At 38.1% G+C, this 18,777-nt stretch overlaps 1 long non-coding RNA gene across 2 annotated transcripts in view; it reads right to left on the bottom strand.

The window, feature by feature from the left end:
* LOC128084189 (uncharacterized) overlaps positions 1–18,777 on the bottom strand; it is a 58,443-nt gene that overhangs the window by 24,035 nt on the left and 15,631 nt on the right. The window contains exon 4 of one of the 2 annotated variants that reach the window (XR_008208375.1): positions 6,332–7,584. The exons of the other annotated variant lie outside the window; for it this stretch is intronic. This is a non-coding gene — a long non-coding RNA (uncharacterized LOC128084189). Of the gene's footprint in view, positions 1–6,331; positions 7,585–18,777 lie in introns of those variants that run through there. 2 annotated transcript variants of the gene reach the window in all.

Raw genomic sequence — 18,777 nt, 5'->3', positions numbered from 1 at the left:
AACACAGCTGCTCTGCCAAATCCTTGCCTGTGACATGAAGGAGATGCCCTGGCTCTTTGCTTGGTGCTGAAATGAGATGGGCTCATGCGGAGCAGGATGTCCCACTGATGGGGGAGCCCAGCATAGCATAATTATCACTACTTCCCACTACTGTCAGATGTCTTTCCTAGCTATCAAAACCCCAAGGATGAAGGGGACAGAGGCACTGTGAGCTGGGATTTCCCTCCAGAGAGAAAGTTGATGCAGCTCAAGGCACTAGAAGTTCAGAGGCACCACAACATATTGTTTTTTGTCCAAACACTTTCAAAGAACATTTACTCCATCTAATGCCAGCTTTATTGCTAAGTAGAAAACATATTAAAACCTTAAAAAGGAAGGAGACACGAAAAGAAAGAAGGAAGCAAAGAAAAAGAAGAGGACTTTCCAAAGGCAAAAAAAAAAAAAAAACAACTGGGGGGAGGGGGTGGTTGATTGTGGCTGCATCTTGAATAGTAACTTTCATCAGTGCTTTTGTGTTATAATTGACTTTCTTTCTGTGAACATATGCCAACTCTCCAATCCCTTTTCATTACAACTTTAGATAAACACACCAACTTCTGGCAGATGGAGGCAAGGCATGAAGCATAGTAGTGCTTTCACAGTCTAAAACAGCAGTCTTTTTGCTGGCATAGAAACATTATATTTACATTTGTAAGGGTAGATTCACAGGTACCTGTCACGTTATCTAAAGTGCACTTGGAGGAGGCTGTAATTGTTACTTCTTCATTCTTTGAAAGTTATCGCAGAAAGGTTGGTAGGGCTCTGAAATGATTGATAATGCTTGGTTGTTGGGTAAATGATTAAATAGCACAACTATGGAAGAAGAAATCATAGAAAATGTTATTTACGTGCACTTGAACTTTTAGAAAAAAGTCAGCAAATGTACTGTACAGTTTGAGAAATGACATTTAATAGAAGATGATTGCCAGTAATTTTCAGAGATACAATCAGACTTTCTCCCAGATAACTCTGTGTATTATATTCCAATCTTCTCTATCATTTATAGCACTTTATAATATTTCCCCCATTTTTCAAATGGGAATAAGCCAGAAGTAGATATGTCATGTTCTGTATAGTAGAGCCTCCTGTAACCAGGATCTCAACAACCTCTGTTTCCTTTTTTTTTTTTAAATATAGAAGTAATGAAACCCACTGTAATTTAAATATAATTTACATATTTCATGGAGCTAGACAAAATGTATTAATCGTGCTCGTTTTTTCAAAGAACATTAGACTGGGTTTAGAACAATTACCAGTAAATGTAAAATGACACATAATTCTACACCTAACTTTGTTATAAACTATAGGCTTAAGAGGCTATTAAATTGCTGCAATTACAATCTCCCACAAGAGACTCATTCAAAAAAAAATTACAGTACTTGATCTAAACAATATGGCAAAGAAGTTCACACTAAGCATCTGGTATATTCGTATGGCTGGAATATTACACCTAATACAACAAGTGAGAAAACACACTATGCATGTTAATTGGAATATTATGATGCAGACTGGGCTGGAGATACCACATCAGGAAATAAAAAAATTACCCTTTTTTAATTAAAGAACTTTGATGATCAGTCACAAACTCTGATTCACAGCGATTCCACTTTTGCTATTTAAAGCTCAGACATGTTAAATTTACAATATTTAAAGGAACAGGTGAGTGTAGAAAGTTCTTATCTTCCTTTTCTTCCTACAGCAGACTCTCAGCAGATAGTTAAATTAAAACGACATTTAAAACATTAATGGAGAAGAGAAGAAACATGGTTGTGTTAAATTACACCTCAGACATTCTAGCACAGTGCCTTTACCTTCAAGGACTACATCACTCTGAAGGCAAAAGATAGTTTTAAACCAGATTTAGGTGCTGAAGGGAAACCTTCCTACAATCTTAAAGAAAGTAATAAAACTGACAAATGATGACAGGTATGGAAATAAAACCTAAACTGTCAAAAGAACAAGTATTTATTTTTAAAATAATCCAAAGAACTTCAGTCTGAAGGTAATAGTGAAGATAAGGAGGCTGATCTCCATTTTCAAAACAACAATTAAAAATAATAGGATTAGCTAAACTAATCTAAAAATAAGGTAAGGAACAAGAAATGTTTTCTTAAACAAACAAGCCAGAACCAAAGGAAATCTCCAACAAACAATAGGAAAAAAATATTTCTAAGCTCTTAAAGAGGTACTAAGGAAAAGCTAAGGGAAACAATTTATCTGAAGTTGCAAAGAAGACTAAAAACATTTTCAAAAGCACAGCTGTCACACTGTGTAGTGAAACGGTGGGGCACTTTGCTTTTAGAAGTTTTATAATAACATGAACAGAATAAGTGGTAAGGACTATCAAGATTCCTCCGTCCAATTGGGAAAACAGGAAAGATCGACTGCTTCTGTGAGATTTGCTGCTTGACTCTGACAAAGGAATTTAATCAGTGACTTTATAATGAGATTAAACATAAAGAAACCACCAACCAAACAACAATAAAAACAATGATGGTTACTGAATTTCAAATACCAGCAGGAGGAAATCATCTTGACCGAAACTAGAAATGACCTTTGGCAGACTGAAGCAAGTGCAAACAAAAGGAAAATTATAATTGAGCCAGAAGTTTCTAGTAATTCCACAGAGTTGGTAATTCAGCGACACCAGGATGAAAACAGACAGTGTCAGAACAGAGGATTTGGCTTGAAAAACTCTCTGATTTAACAATATTTGATGGCAACTTGAAGCAAGAACATGTCTCAATCACTCCTGAAGTTATCAACAGTTTTCCACTAGGCAATAGGATTAAGAGGGTTTTTAAACCATGCCACACAGAGTTAAGCAGGGGAAATGGCATGCTAAAGGAAAAAATGCCTACACTTTTTCATAATTTGTAAAATTCTCTGAGCAAGAATTAACCACTACTAGTATCATGAAATACTAGGATAGCACTTACTTTCAGGTTAATCTAAGTTAATTTTCCCCTTCAGACCAAATGAAGTAGCTTACAGTAGCTTACAGTCAAAATCATCTCTTGGTATCCACACCTTACTTATGTGCCAGTTCAAGGAGTGTGATTGAGAGCAGGAAGAGATGACCAGGAAGGTGTTGGGATAAAATCAGCACCGCTGAACAGTAACATGAACAGGAAATGAGATAAGAATGCTAAATTAGGTGTTTCACTGAAGATAAGTCGGCTTATTTTTCTCCAGCATTTCATGGATCAATTTTAATTAGCTTGGTAAGAATCTGCTTGGTTGGCACCTCTGTTGAATATCTCCTTTCTGCTTAGTAAACAGCGCTGTCCTCACTGGGTTGGGAAGGGAAAAGTGTAATTTCTTTGGTTCAAAAGAACCTTCTGCATAGAAGGTCTCTGTGGCAAACATGGATTTATGTTGAGGAGGAGATAGGTCTGATTTCATTTTTCTCTCAGGAAATGTAGTTACTATGTTAAAAGTCTTTAATTGGTCATGACAAATAGCTCCTCACTTGGCATTTATTACTATTAGAAGAACCTTGCAAAAGTAATAAGCATTTTCTGTAGCCTAAGTGTTTTTAAATACAGATAGTTTATTTGATTATAAAAATTTTAAATAGTATGAACTAATCAAATTTAAACAGCAAAATAAATGACTCATACTCCAAACATTAGGAGACTTGTGGATTTAAGCCAATAAAAAGGAGACACTTAGCTAAATAAATAAGTGTCTGGTGAATATTATCTAAATGTTTCTCCCTTTAGGAATTTTGCTAAGCATGATTCAATTTATTAATACAGTTTAATAGATGAGATTTCAATTATGAAAAGATAGTAACACTGCAATGTAGGCAAGAAGGATCTTCTACTAAGTAATGTCTTGCTGATTTTGTTACGCATCAGGTTTACAAAAAAATTTTGGCAGGTCTGTACATGTAGGAAACATAAAGCAATCTACTGGACTTCCTATCAGAATTATGCATACCACCTAAGGACTTGGTCCAAAGCTCCTTAGCAGGATTATTTGCACTGCTTTTAAGTGTTAAAACATATTCTTCTGTGCATTTAGTGTCTCAGTTAAAGTGTACTGAACACATTAAGCCTAATTGGTCAGCAGTACAGGATCAAGAAATGCAAACAAATTTGTTGCAAACATGAAAAATTGGTTTTCAACACTACTGTACCACGGTCTTTGATTTTAACAAAATATTGAGGTCTTCTCTGTAAGTTTTTGCTCTTACTTCTCTGCATTTCCTTCTGTTCCCTATGGCTGAATACCCACAGAACATTTTGAAATTCTTGGATGAAAGGCATTCAGCAAATGCAGGAATTGGATCTCACAGTGCCCAGCAAAACAGTCAGCAGCCCTCAGCAGTTACTTTCTCCACAGATTCAGAACTGACGCAGTTTTCACTATAACCTTGCCAATTCTCCATTCTCAGTTCTCTCCTTCCTCAGACACTTCTTAGAAACTTCAGCATGTGAGTCACCCTGCCTTTCTAACAAGTGTGCTAAGCCACACTGAAGAGATTTCCTTAGAATTCTCTCCAGGATGGAGTAGATTTATTACAAGATTACTGTCACCCACAGAGAGGAAACTGCAAAGGTAAATAAGAAACTTTGAAGGTTGCTGGAGGCATGAGGGATGCTAGAAAAATAGGATTCATTCCAAATAAACAAACCAGTCAAATCCTCTTAGGAAACTCTAATTGGTCAAGTTAGAAATTAAGATACAGAAATGGCTGAAGAACCTCTTGGTTGACTTGTAGCCAACATTTTAAAGAAATGCCACCTGAAAAGAATTTGTGGATGTACATAAACACATGAAGTAAAGCCTTGAGGTTAGTCAAAACAAGCTTTAACTCTCAGAATAACGTACATAATACAGCAATTTACTTCTACAAACCACCTGGACTAACATGATGCCTAAAGCTAACAAAATATGCTGCTGGATCCAAGGCTATTTTCCCAGTGCAAGGGCAGAGGTACTGGAAGAGAGTAACAGGGGGACTGTAAGAGAAAACTGCTACATTGCTCCACTTCTACGCCAGTTACTTATAGGCTTATTAATAAGCAAGAAACAAAAATGCAGATTTGCACCAGAAGGCATCCTGTAACATTTTCATACCCTTGAAGCTTTTTAAAGGATTCACCTTTCTACACATATCCCTCCTACACTTTGAAAGAAAAAAATTATCAAACATAAAAGCCAATTAATTGCCAACTTGATACCTTTCCTTTGCTATTATTTATAGATTTGTGACAACAGCTAAGAAATTTAACTGCAATTAAGATGCAGGTTCTGCTGGGAATTGCTAACTGTTATAGTAGTCAATATTGTCTCGCTGTTTTTTTTGTAGCCTTCCATATGACTGTACCCATCTGTTGTCTTTTTGTTTTTCTACTCTTTGGAAAAAGAATCCCCTTTTCTATATTCCTGTCTATAAAATGGAGTGCTCATAGAGCGGAGTGCAAACTGATTGGACTTCCACAATGCCTCAGCACAACATGAACAGTAAAGCATTTCCAGGAGCCAAGGTGGGGCAAAAAGAGAAGAGCTCGATAGCTCATCCATCCTTTCTCTTTGAGATAAGAGTCTCAGCAGAACCGTAACTGGAGCAAAAAACTCCTTTGAGCTTATTTGCTGAGAGGGCAACAGCATGAGTCTGTGATTTTGTTTCAAATACAAATTTCATTATAAAGAATGTTTACATTCATGATTTCTCCCCAAAGAAACGTGTCAACTCATCTCTGACAGCGAAATCTCATTCCACAAAGTAACGACACTCTAATCCTGGGAAAGATTTCACCTTTGTGGCAACAATCCAACAGAACTACTTGAAGTGGTCTCTTTTAAAGGTGCATCTGTAAAGTTCACTTCCAGAGTAGGACATCCTCTTTTGCTAGTAGTTATAAATTAATAAACATTCTTAAAACAAGCTATTCCCTGTTCTTCAACACAAGAAGTGCAGCTTATATTGAATATTTATAGCACTTCCAAGAGATGATGATTCTGGGATGAAAGGTGTGCTAGAGACAGAAGTGCGATTCTGCCTGCTTAAGGTGCAACAAATATCCTAACATTCAGTGATAATATAGTATCTCTGCATTGTTGGCATGTCAATTAACAACCAAACAAAACCAAAACCCACAAACTTGGGAGCAAACAATTCATATACTCCTGACATACTTCCACAACTCTTCTTCCTGCTCTGTACATCACTATAATGGGTTTGAATGTAAATTCAACCAATTTTAAAAAAATAATTACAAGGACAACCTGCCTCTAACCATAAAAATTTTATTTCAAGATTAATATTTCCATTTCTTCATTTATTCATTAAAATCTTTCTAATCTTTAAAGCATTACTGAAACACATTTGAACTCAAATGAGGCAGAATGCAGAACTTATGATGCTTTTCACTTAAAAAGTAAACGCTTGTTGTTCTTTTTATCTTTGCAACCACAGCTTGAAGTAGTGCTTGCCTGAAGTCCCTTCTGGTTTTCATTCATATCTACTTTCACAATATCAAAATGCTCTTTAACTCTTATTCAGTCAGTGAATGTACTCAAGTGAACTTTTGCACCTGTGGTGAATGCCACGATTTTCAAGAATCTGCTACCCTAATTACAGGATTAAGATTTAGGACTACAGTTTGCACTTCTCCTTTTCTCTGGAGTCACTGTTGACATTTCCATAATATTACAATTGCAGGAGGTTTGTTTTAATCACGCTATTAGTTTAAGAAAAAGAGTCACTAAGGACATGAGCATTTAGTTGCTCTCAAATGAACCTCCCAGTACAGTTCTCAGCTCTCTTAATTCTGTACCTGCTGAATACTTATGGGTGATCCTCTGGTAACAAGAGACTACAGGTGCATCAAATGCGTCCATAGGGAAATTGCATCACGTAATTTAATCTATGTGCCCAGTCAGACCTTGGATTCTCTCTCAAGACTGCCAGAGGCATTAATTACAGCCTGGGTTACTCCGAGATGTGAACACTAGGAGTGCAGAAAATATCATTGCTTTGTATTTACAGAGACAAAAAAAAAATTGTCTGTAGCCAATTAGAAAGGCAGCATTTGAGGCAGTGAGTTGAATTAAAAGATGTTCCATATTGCTTTACCAGTCCTTTCACTCAGTCATTACTATCCAGAGACAGGATGCTTAGTCATTTACTGAAAAATATTAGCTTTATAATTAAGATCAAAGATACTAAAATCTTCAAAGCAAGGCTGAAGTAATTTGTAATTTTCTAATTTCTAATCTTCTAAAATTACATTTCCTTGTTGTTTAGACCCTTCTTAAAGCAAGCTTCATTTCAAAACAAATTCTCTTTTATGTCAACCATTGCTAAGTACACAAAATGAGCTTTCTGCACTCTTGAAACAGTCAACTCGATAAAAGGTCAGGCCTGTAGGACTTAGTTTACAAGTGTTCAGTTTACGCATTCACATTCATGATGTTGGACTAGCCTGCTGCTCTATCAGGTCTCTCCTAATCTTTCAGTAACATCTTTCAAGCAGGCTTCAAGAGAATCAATGTTCTTGTTCTTCTACCACAAAATCAGGGGAAATGGAGCTGAAAAGGGAAAACACTTTGTTTATCACCTTACTCCAAGGTCAGATTAGCTGTGCATTAGACATTCCTGGCAGTCTGGCAATTTTTTTTTTGAAATTTCCAGTGATGAAGAGCCCACACTGAGTCTGAACTCCAGTTTTACTATCTTCATCATAAAAAAGCTTTTCCTTAACATTCAGTGCAATCCTTTCTTGTTTATCTATTACATTCATAGCAAACACATAGAAAAGACTTATCCTTTCTTCTTTCCTGCTGTTTTTTACATGCATTTGGCAACCATTTCCATGCACCTCCTGTGCCTCTTACTGGTCCAATACTCTTTTGTGCTGCTATGGGAAGGAGAAAGAGCTTTCTATCCTCCCTTTTCCTCTTTAACACATCAATCATAATTCAGTCCTGTCCTTGTCTTAGCACATTCATTTCCTTGTTCCTTTTTATTTTTTCCTATCATAACCTCCCGAGATTTACCTTCACTAAATTGATTCATTTTAGTGATGATGGGAATCTCCATCCTTGGAGAAAAATCCAAATTTGACTGGACAAAACCCCAAGCACCTTGCTGTCACAACAAAGCCCTGCTCTGAGCATCCACTTGGACCAGATGACCTCCAGACATCCCTTTCAATCTTAATTATTCCCTGATTAATATACGTAGCTTAGAAAATTCAGGATGAATGTCCAGATTAGCCTTTACAAAAATATCAGCTATTTCACATTAATTGCAGAGCAATGGATTTCATGTAACAACCTTTGCTTCTCCCTGTGATAGATGAATCATTATCTCCTACAAGAGAAAGGCGTGACACTTCACAAAATGTAGTGCTATGGAACTTATTTTCTGAACATGCATGCTCTGAGGTTTAATTGGGTGAGGGAATTACCCCTCCCTTTTTCCTCCTTTAGATTTAGTTACAAAGTCTGTTTCTTATTACCTATTCTGATTGATTGCTGCTGGGTTTTTCCATTTCAGATTTTAAATAGATTTTCTTTCCTCCTCAGAGAGGCTGTTCTGCTCAAAGATATTCAGCTTAAGTGTTCACATCTGCAGTGCTGGACTGGCCTCAGCATTAGCCAGCATGAGCTTTCCCCTCTCTGCTTTGTGCTTTCTGGAGACAGAGAACGCAGCACAAATGACAGCTCTCACTCTCCTGGGCGACTGAGTCACTGGCTCAAATAAATGAAACTCCATTAATTATGAAAGTGTTAGCAATAAATAAATAAACTCTCATATGTGAAGATCTGCTTTGTTCATATTTAACCATAACTAAATGCTCATTCAATATGTGAAGGAATAAACAAACAAAATTTTGCTTTGCTATGGAAGTACTGGAGTTCATTATTTTATTGCTGATTGTATTTTAGTGGCATCCATAAAAATAGGAAGTCTATGTTAGAGCTCTTGTCCATTAAATTTATTTAAAATTCTTTCCCTCTTTTGCCAGCAAATTAGAAAACTTGGGGTTTTAATGCGCAATTCTCTCTTTCCCCACCTTTCATGAACATTTTAATGGAAGAGGTAAAGTGTTCTGCCAAAAAAAAAACAAAAACAAAAAAACCCCCTGCATTTCTTTCCATATTCACTCAGCTGGGACCAATCAACTATTAATTGGAAGATTTGAGAGGAAGTCCTATAGAACATGCTTCACTTTTCCAAATAACTAGAACCTGAATTACATGGGAACAGGCACAAATGGGTCAAGATGGTATCTTTCTGCCAGTTCCGCCTCTAGAAAAAACACTATCCTGAAGTGTGTGCCACTGCAGATTGATAGGAAAAAATAGAGGGCTGAGATGTTTTCTATAAGTATGGATGAAATGGTGTGAAGAGTTTAGGGTGCCCAGTGAAACCACTGAAATGTAATGACTGCAATATCAACTTACGTACAAGACTTCTCCTGCATTCTTAAGACATGAACCTCATCAGATAGCCACTTCTCAAAGGTTCTAAGATGACTGTGAATTGTCTCCCTGCTTTGCTAAATGTATGATGCTGAACTTTGCAAAGTATTCTTCTTGACCACTAACTTTCTGTGTGCTATTCATTAATTTTCAGCTTTAAGAGCTGAATACCCATAGAGAAACTCATCTCCTGCTTGCCTCCTGCTGCTCAATTTGAATTTAAAAAATCATTACATACCTCAAAGTACAATTATCTCCTTCATTGTCTTCCTCTCCCTGTGTGTACCAGCAGATCAATATATTCATGTTTTGAGATTTTTCTTTTATGAAAGAAATAATTTAAGATAGTTCTTTCATTGTCCTGAAGTCTCAGGAGCGAGATGATAATCTCCTGCTGCTCAGCAGAGGACAGAGTTACTTTGAAAACAGCTGCACTGGAGGTTCATTTATCCCAAATATTTTCTTCTCCTTCTGAAGAGACTTTTTAAGCAGTCATGTGTATTTGAAAAATTTTCCACCCAAAAAATCTCAATGCTCTTTGCATACAAGGTTCTGACCTGTCTTCCATAGAGATTATTACTATGTTGGCTAGTCTTACAGAGTTTAGCACTAACAGAACTTATGTATCTTCACATTTTGCAGCTGGTAAGAGTTTGGAAAATTTTGTACATTTCGTTTCCTACCAGAGCAAAACTGAGGAATAGTAAAGTTGTCAATATATTTAAAACCCTATGCAACATCAAGTCACATAGCCCCTTTTTTTTCCCTGGTAGACAGCATCTGAAAAGAGTAAATTCCTATCAAGAGGGGAGGGATGGAAACATAGGTGATTAAAATGGTACTTCTCAGAGCTACTAGGTACATTCTACAGCAGAAACTTCAGTGAAGGTCATTTATTACTGATGTATTTTTAATAGAACAACTGTCTCTGAGGAGATCATTGATCATTGCAACTAATGACCAGAATATTACACTGTTTAATTAATAATTATAATCAGTACACCAGACAGCCACTCAGAAAAGAGAACTTCCTTGACCTTTAAAGGACTTCTATTTTGTTTAAAAATTATCTATGTTAGAAGCTGGACAAAGGAAAATTTTCAGGCCTCAGAAAACTTTGTATGAGAACTTATCGGGAAACGCGATATAAAATAATTGAAGAACCATTACATATAAACTATTATGACTGTTCCATGCAAGTGCAGTCAGAAGAACTGGAACATCCCAATCCTTGCTCTTAATTGCATTTACCCCTACAGCACAGTGGTTTCGATCCCATCCTCACAAACACCAAGCCTTTCAGTCCCACCTTGGTCCATACCTACTTTGGCTTCTGTGGCACTGCCCACAGCACTAAGGGCATCCAGCTGGATGATCATAGACAGACCTACAAGTTCATACCGTAAGGGCTAAACCCTCTCACGCCATGCATCTCAGCAAAACATTTAGCTTGAGACTCCTACAGACACGAAATAAGTGCCCCTGTCATTTCCAGGAAGTAAGGATTACTTTTATATTATTAAGTTCAAAATGCATAAAAAAACTGAGTAGGCTTGGGTCATAGAATGCAAGAGTGATGCTTTTATAGAATGTTCCTGTCTTATTTTGAGCCTTGAAATAATCCATTTGCATATCCTCTTGAATGAGGGAAAGAGTAAGCACATGTCACACTAACACTGAGTCAAATGAGAGAGCAAAACCAGGGGAGCAGCAGGACGCCAACAACAACAAAAAGACCTGCTGGCATCAATGCAAAACAACCTCACTGGAAAAAACATGGCTCAGAGATTTCTTATACGTTTATCGATTGCATTGCTAGCCAGTGGGAAGAACTAATTGGTTAATATTCTCTTAAAGTACAACAGCAAGGATTAGAAAAATTGAAAACTAAAATGTTTTTTCTAAATATATCTGAAACAAGGCAGAGCAGAAGAAACTGGAGATAAAAGCTTTGAAGAACACAGAAGTCTGAAGTCCTATAAAGCAAAAAGGGTCTCTAGGCAACACAGCAAAACACTAGAGATCAAAGGAAATGTTACTTCATACAAAAAAAGCAAAAAATACTGTAATTCTGAGATAATCACAGGTATGTTATGTAATCAGGAAAGAACAAACACCTCACAAAGACTATTTACAGTGGCAATTGTTCTTACACATAGTTCAAAACACGGACTCAAAGTTTATTTATAGGCATCTATTCTAAATTATAATGGTCCTAACATAACCCTAGTTCATTATCTGTCATACTTTCCCAGCTACATTTTATTTTTTTTTTTGGCCATACTTATATAGCGCCTTGAATTCCCACGAGATATTTTGAGAGCCAAGTGTAAAGACCACACCAGGTGAGACCAGCGGGGTCTCCCCGAAAGGTGACAGCTCCAAGCTGGTCAAATCAAAAATAGAAAGAATTAAACAAGTCAAAAGCTACTCCAAATACAGCCTCCTTCTTCAGTGCAAAAAAATCTCAGTGGAAGTTTTTCAGTTGCTTAAGTGCATTATGAAGAGAGGAAGGGAAAAGGAATCAAATTAGGCACCCTTGCTGACAGATTTTGCCTTTGAATCATATATTTGAAATGTATCTTCTGCTCCCCTACTGCTCACAGTTTCTTAGGCACTAAATCTCCCTTTGTTTTTCCCCACTGCCCCAGTAGGATTGTCAACCGGCACTGTCTTCCACTCTGTCTGATTTTTAATTGGGCTCATCTGCAGTGGCATACCTGTCATTTTGGGTTGGTTTCTTTAGCACAGAAACCAAGCATGAAGGGCTCTGCTGTGGTGAGCTTAACTATTCTATATAGCTTAACTATTCTGACTCAAAGGAACAAGATAACAATGTCTTTTCCTGCCCAGACTTCAGTAACTTACACAAAGGTGGGATTTCTACTACTGCAGAAACAGTGCAGAAAACCTGGACTGCACATGATCCTGCCTCTAAGCAACTCTGACAGTTAAAGAAAAAGCAGTAAAGGCATTGAGAGACGTTATAACCACAGCATTATCTCACGACACCTCTTTGCCTGATAGAAGTGAAGCATTGCACAGACAGGACCCAGACCAAGAAGGGTTGGTGCAGCATTTGCAAAGTTCTTGCTCTTGACAACCCAAGGATGCTCCGGCTGAAGCAGATGGCACTGAGCTTGGCTTCAGTATGTTTCAGAAGATCCTCAAAGAGCAACTGCCTTTAAAATAGCTTGTACAATATCATCTGGACAGATACTTTCTCCCATTTTCCAGCCAAGAGGCCCCGTGAGGCCAATGAAGAAGGGAAACCAAGTTCTTAGGAGCTCTTGTAATCACATACAGAGCAGGTCGGTGAAGAAGAGAAATCTAAATGAGCACAACAGTGACATCCAGAGGGCAGAGACTAACAAGTAAGACATTACCAAACAGCAGTCGAGAAAAGAAAACAACTCCACTTTGGGTAGGTTTCAAACCCACTTGATAGCTCCTCATCTCTGACAGGTTAGAGCTTTACTCATATATCTAACTCACTGGGGGACACTTGTTAGAGGACAGCCATTGCTGTCCCCTCCACCTCCCCACACATCCTTTCCCTGGACAAATTGAGATGTATCTTCCTACAAACAAAGAGTATAGTAGTACACTTGAGACAACACTAAAACCAGCGCACTTCTGAAGTAACCTCACCTTGATGAGGTACGTCAAGGGAGCTGGAGCAGTACTATCAGTTCATGCAGACTTGTCACCTCTTCTCCCAGTGAACAGCCTCCTAGTCATTTGTCTGTAGCACTGTGCACCTTGCAAGCTGCTTCTGCAGTTTTGGCTGTCTGAAATAGCCTTTTAGTTTCTTCCCATTGCATGAGTGCTCTCTGTCTCTGAGTCTCTTAAGCTGTTCTCTCCAACTCACCAACTTATCTCTGTCACCTCTCTTCTGAATCTCTGATTCTATGTGCTCTAAAAAGCAAAAACACAGCACAAAACTGTATCTAAGCAGGCTGCTGTTTTCTGCGCCTCTCACCAGGTGCAGGTAACTAAAACTTGTTTGTGCATAGGGAACATAGAGATTTCCGCTTTCTTAATCATCATGCATATATATAACATGGTGTTTCTGCTGCTATGGGAACAGGCTGTTCAGACTCATTCCACATACAGCACAATGAATTCTCGACATGAGGTAGAAGTGCAGTATGCATTTTATGCTTGGATCAAACTTGACCGGTATTAGATTAGGTTATTCCTACTACACACTGCAGGTGTAAAGGTGCAGGTACACTTCTGCTGCACACAAGAGCAAACAGACTGGGTTTCACTTGACTGTAGCTTAGCAGGGCTTCTATTTGCTCTGTCAGGAACAGAAATCCCAGAGGGGGAGACTGTTATCCTATTTACTGAATCATGATGATTCACATAGTATTCAGCTTCCATCAGATACTGCATCTCCCGGAGTTGAAACTAAATCTGTTTCCATCCTGCTGTGATTTCATTTCCTCATCGGTTTATCCAAACTTCCATTTTCTGAGGCAAGAAACCAGGACTGGATATTTAATGTAGATACACTTGGAGAATATAGCTTAAAATACAAGGAGACTGTGGAGAGAACAAAAGCCAAAAACCTACTCTATAGAGTTGCAGTCTGTATGAACTACTTTCGACCATTCAGAAAAACGTTATTGCGTCATTTAAGAAAATGCTATAATCCACCATGAAAACAACTTGAAAGATGTCTTGATGTCTTGTATCTTTAAAATGTCTTTTAAAAAAAAAAATCCGTCTGTTGATCACACGATTTAGAAAGCACAGTTTAAGATGACACACAATGCATTAGAATATCTGCTGAGCAAGAAACAAGTAGCAGTGTAAAAGGATGACAATGCTATATGTGTGAGTTCTGTTCCAGCCACATTCCCTGCAATAGATATTTCTGTCTTACTTTGAGATATTCATTCAGGTTCTCCTCACAATGTCTGAGGAATGAGGTTTCCCACGAGCCTTTTTAAACAGCATCAAAAACTGCAAACCACAGGAACATATTTTTTGAAACTGCTCTGAAGCAAGAACTAATTCCAAGAGGAGGCAGGTTAGCACTGATAACACGCTTCCAAAATGCATTTTGACAGCTCAAGTGACTTGATCTATTTTTCATGGCAAAACAGAAGCTTTAAAACTGTTGCTGACCTCTGCTCCTGCAGTTTGGTCTTCATTGCTCCTCAAAGACCATGGATCCTGCAGACTCCACTGCTCCAGAGCTGAGACAGCTTTGCCAGCAAGGATTTATTGTGCTTGGGTTCTGTCATGGAAGTATTAGGTTAGCAAAAAGCTACACAAGATCTCCTAGTTTTCTTGTGGCAGAATTGAGATCAAGAAATTCACAAGAGCAACTGCAGGTTCACCTCTCAGTTGGGGCATGGACGTCTGTCTGGGAAAGCTCAGGAGATTTGAAGCCATTTATATTTCTGAGGGCTTTTGTGGTAGATAAGAGATACACATTCTCAACAAACCTGGCATTTTCTTTTCTGTTATCTCTGTCCATTTCAAAGAACAGTTGTCTGCCCAGGAAATTAACAATTTGCTTTGGGTAACTCAGAACCAGTTCTTTTCTTCAGCCAACTCTTTCTTCCAGTTTTAACTATTCTGCTTTGTTAACACTAATTCATAAAATAAAACTTCAACAGTGCAACATCCATTACTTTTTGGCATCTTTTCTTCATTAAATAAAAAATATGACAAAACAGGAGCTTATGCTATTTAGGGAGCAAAAGAAAATTGCAAGAAAACTAAAGAACATTGCAAGACTGAGAAAGAAAGGAATTGTGTGCAGAAATGCCTAAATTACTTCAAGCTCTCTCTGTGTCAATCTTCACAGGAAAGTAAAATAGAGGCTAGATATCTGTGCATCATATAGCATTGCAAGTCTCCAGCTGGCCTTTGTTCTCTCCTGTTTCTCTGAGGTGTTGGCTGGCATTCACCCAGCAGTCACCATAAAGACAATTACCATGCACTGAGAACAATCTCAAAGAACCCTGGAAGATAGGAAACATTCCACAGCAATGGTTACAGTGGTGAGCAGGTTATACTCCACATCTGCCATTGAAAGGAAGATATTTAGATGAATTTGTCTTAAAATATAAATTGGACTGACATTTGTCAGATTATATAGGCAAAGGTAATAGCATCTCAAAGCAGTGTAGACCTCTCAGCCTCCATTTTGGACACTGATTTCAGTGATTTTGATTATATCATTTTACCTGTACTCAATGTTTTGTAGGTTTTTCCCATCCATGTGCATGCAACATAAAATAAAATCAGAACTCCCTTCCCTTTGAAGCAGGTATTCTCCACTGTATTACAGCACATAATGCCCATATCATTAGGTGTCAGCAGGGCTAGAAGTTCTGTATTTTAGTTTCCAAGTGTTGAAGAAACAGACTTAGGGTTGATAAACGCAGCACAGTTGTTGCCTCTGATAATGAGGGGAAAGAAAAAGGTCAGCATCAGTACTGAGGGAAAATGCTCCATATGAAGTGCAAAGATAAAAGCAAATACTGAAGGCAGATATGTTGACAACTAATGTTCCTTAGCAACCTGAAGCAGCAACCACTACAGAGACATACTGTAAGTCACCTGGGAAGATATTACTGTTTCACAGGAAGTCATGATATTGTCTATCCAGACTTGATCATTAGTTGTTTTAACTCCTTCACGATAAACACATATTCAAACTTTAATTGCTCTAGTAACTGAAGTATTTATAGACTCATGTTCTGCTCTTGCTGAAAGGCAGAGCTCAGAAAGTCTGTCTTTTCCTGGAGTGCATCCTCTTCCCAATATCCATTAGAGGTTAGGGAAACTCACGAGAGGCATGTGCCAGCCATTTTCATTCTGTGCATGTTCTACCTCCCATATAAATGCTACCAAAGGGGAGGCACTTCTCTCCTTCTTCAAGAGAATATTTCCCTCTCAGTTTACCCCTGCACAAAATTTCACTTGGGACCACTTAACTACTCAGGAGTTGTAAAAAACATAGATCAGGTTAGCTTAAACCATCCTTTCTGATGACTCCTAAGCACTACCCCCAGGGGCATGCTCCCTGATCTCAGCTCTGTCCTGTTTCTGCCTTTCACAAACAAGCTAACTCTTTCAAGGCCACTAGCAATAGAAACGTTTCCACACAAAAACTATTTTCAGTGTTTGAAGAACAATTAAGAACAGGCACAACACAGATTGTGCTCTTTATTTAAAACAGAAGTGTTGAGTGGGAGGAAGCAACTTCTGGGAGTATGCCACATAACCACGTACTCCAGTGCTGATCCAAATATGCTTCAACCAATGCTCATTTATTAATTGAAGCAGTTCAGCTGAAGTCTTTATTGGAGTCAACTTGCTTCTTTGCTTAAAGCTCAAGCTCCCCTCCTCAAAATATTTGTATGTTTACAGTCTGATTTTCCATGTTCAGAGAATTGGACCTTGGTTTGTGTTACACATCATCTTTCACAGTGACAAACTAGTGATACAATTGCTTGAAGACAGATGGAGGAGAAGAACCCAAGGGGGACACATCCTACATGCTTGAAGATAAAGTAGCAGACAGCCAAACCTAGCTCTATTCTGAGCTTCAACACAGAGGCAGCAGGATCAGAATGACTTGTGAGCAACCTCTGGGAAAAACAGGCTCAAAAAAAAAAAACCCAAAAAAACCCAAACAAACAAACAAAAAAACCAAAAAAAAAAAACAATGACATGTTCATTTTTAATATGGTAGAAAGTATGACCAACCTTTCAGCCTCACCTCTACTAGGGAAGATTACTGAACAGATCCTAAACTAAATTAAATACAAATGGAGTAGGTCAGCAGGACTGAGCAACTCCCTCCATATATACTGGAACTACATAGCAAGGGCACTGCATGTGAAAAGCAGACTCTCTCAGTTCATCTTCCAACAATACACTATTTTTCTAGATGTACAGTCAGATAGGGGCATGAGAGCTGGCTTTGTCCCACAGTGACCACTCTAAACACCTTTGATTAGCAAGCCCACCATTATTTACTCTGCATATGAAGCCTGCATGGACAGAGTATCCAATTCTGTGCCAAAATCAGCTTTGCTAAGGACGAATGAGCACTGACTTTTAGTGTTGTTTTACTATCACCCTGAAGAAGGCACAAATAATTTAAGCCAACAGAGACACATTTGTGAGCTAAAGGTCAGAATACATGGCATTTGTTGGTGGCCAAAGATCTGTGCCTAGCAAGCGTGTCTCAGCACTATTCTCTGAAGAGGTCCTGATACAGGCTTTGCATTAGCTGCTGACACTGATCCACTACCAGGAGCATTTCAGCACTCTAGGCTTTGGAAGTAGTCACGACTTCTCTAAGTATGGAAAAGAGCAGCATCATTTCTCAGTTGAGGTTGTGTCTTCTCCCAGAGCCCCCGAGTGATTACAACGTAGAGAGATAACTTGAATCGAGTTGTGTGGGTTTGGCAGATTACCAAATCCCAAGACTGTAAAATTAATAAGTTGCACTTTCAACTTAATGCTGAAATAGATAAAGTGATTAAGTGAACCAAGACACTTCACATCATGTTTGTGTTATGTGCCTCTTCTGCAAGGCAAGTAAGGGTGGATTGAAGTTATCTTTCTCTTGGGGAAACCGGCAGGAGCTGTCTAAAGAGTCAGATACCAAGCATCACAAGTTCCACACAACAAATACAGGAACAGACCTTTTAAAATTTTAGCTCCTCATTTATTTTGAAACTTTTTTTTTTTTTTTGTAAACCTCTTGAAATATTTTGTCACAGAATAACCCATAAGTCATGCTTGGAAAAAAAAGAGGATCATGAACTTTGTATAAATGAAACTGTTAGAGAAAACAAAGCTATTCTTTCACTTCTCTACAAAATAAATAAATAAATAAATAAATAAAAATCCAACCATCAAAATTTGTTAAGTACAAGGAGATAATAGAGCACATCTAATACTCCTGTATCCTGATTCAAAACATTACTCAAAACAGTACTCAATGGAGCAGAAGTAGTATTCACTGAAGCTGCCTACAAGGGACTAATTTTATTATGGAAACTTCTGATCCAAAAGAAACAAGATGTTCTCTGGCCCTCATGCTCATCCTGCTAAATATTCCCCTGCAAAGGGCAAGACAGCCAGCTTTCCATCTCCAAACCATCCTGTCCCAGGGCAGTCAGCTCCTGCACCAGACATGCTCTTTGTGCAGCCAGGCCATGGAAGATTTCAACATTACTTCAGCAACACCTGCAATAAACACTGCAGTTTTCCAACACAGGAATACCACCAGGCAGAGTTCCTCCTTGAAAG

This window comes from Tympanuchus pallidicinctus, unplaced genomic scaffold (genome assembly GCF_026119805.1).
Source record: "Tympanuchus pallidicinctus isolate F22 unplaced genomic scaffold, pur_lepc_1.0 scaffold1, whole genome shotgun sequence".
NCBI classification, from domain to species: domain Eukaryota; kingdom Metazoa; phylum Chordata; class Aves; order Galliformes; family Phasianidae; genus Tympanuchus; species Tympanuchus pallidicinctus.
The sequence above is the reverse complement of the archived record's forward strand: the minus strand, read 5'-3'. Positions and strand labels throughout refer to the sequence as shown.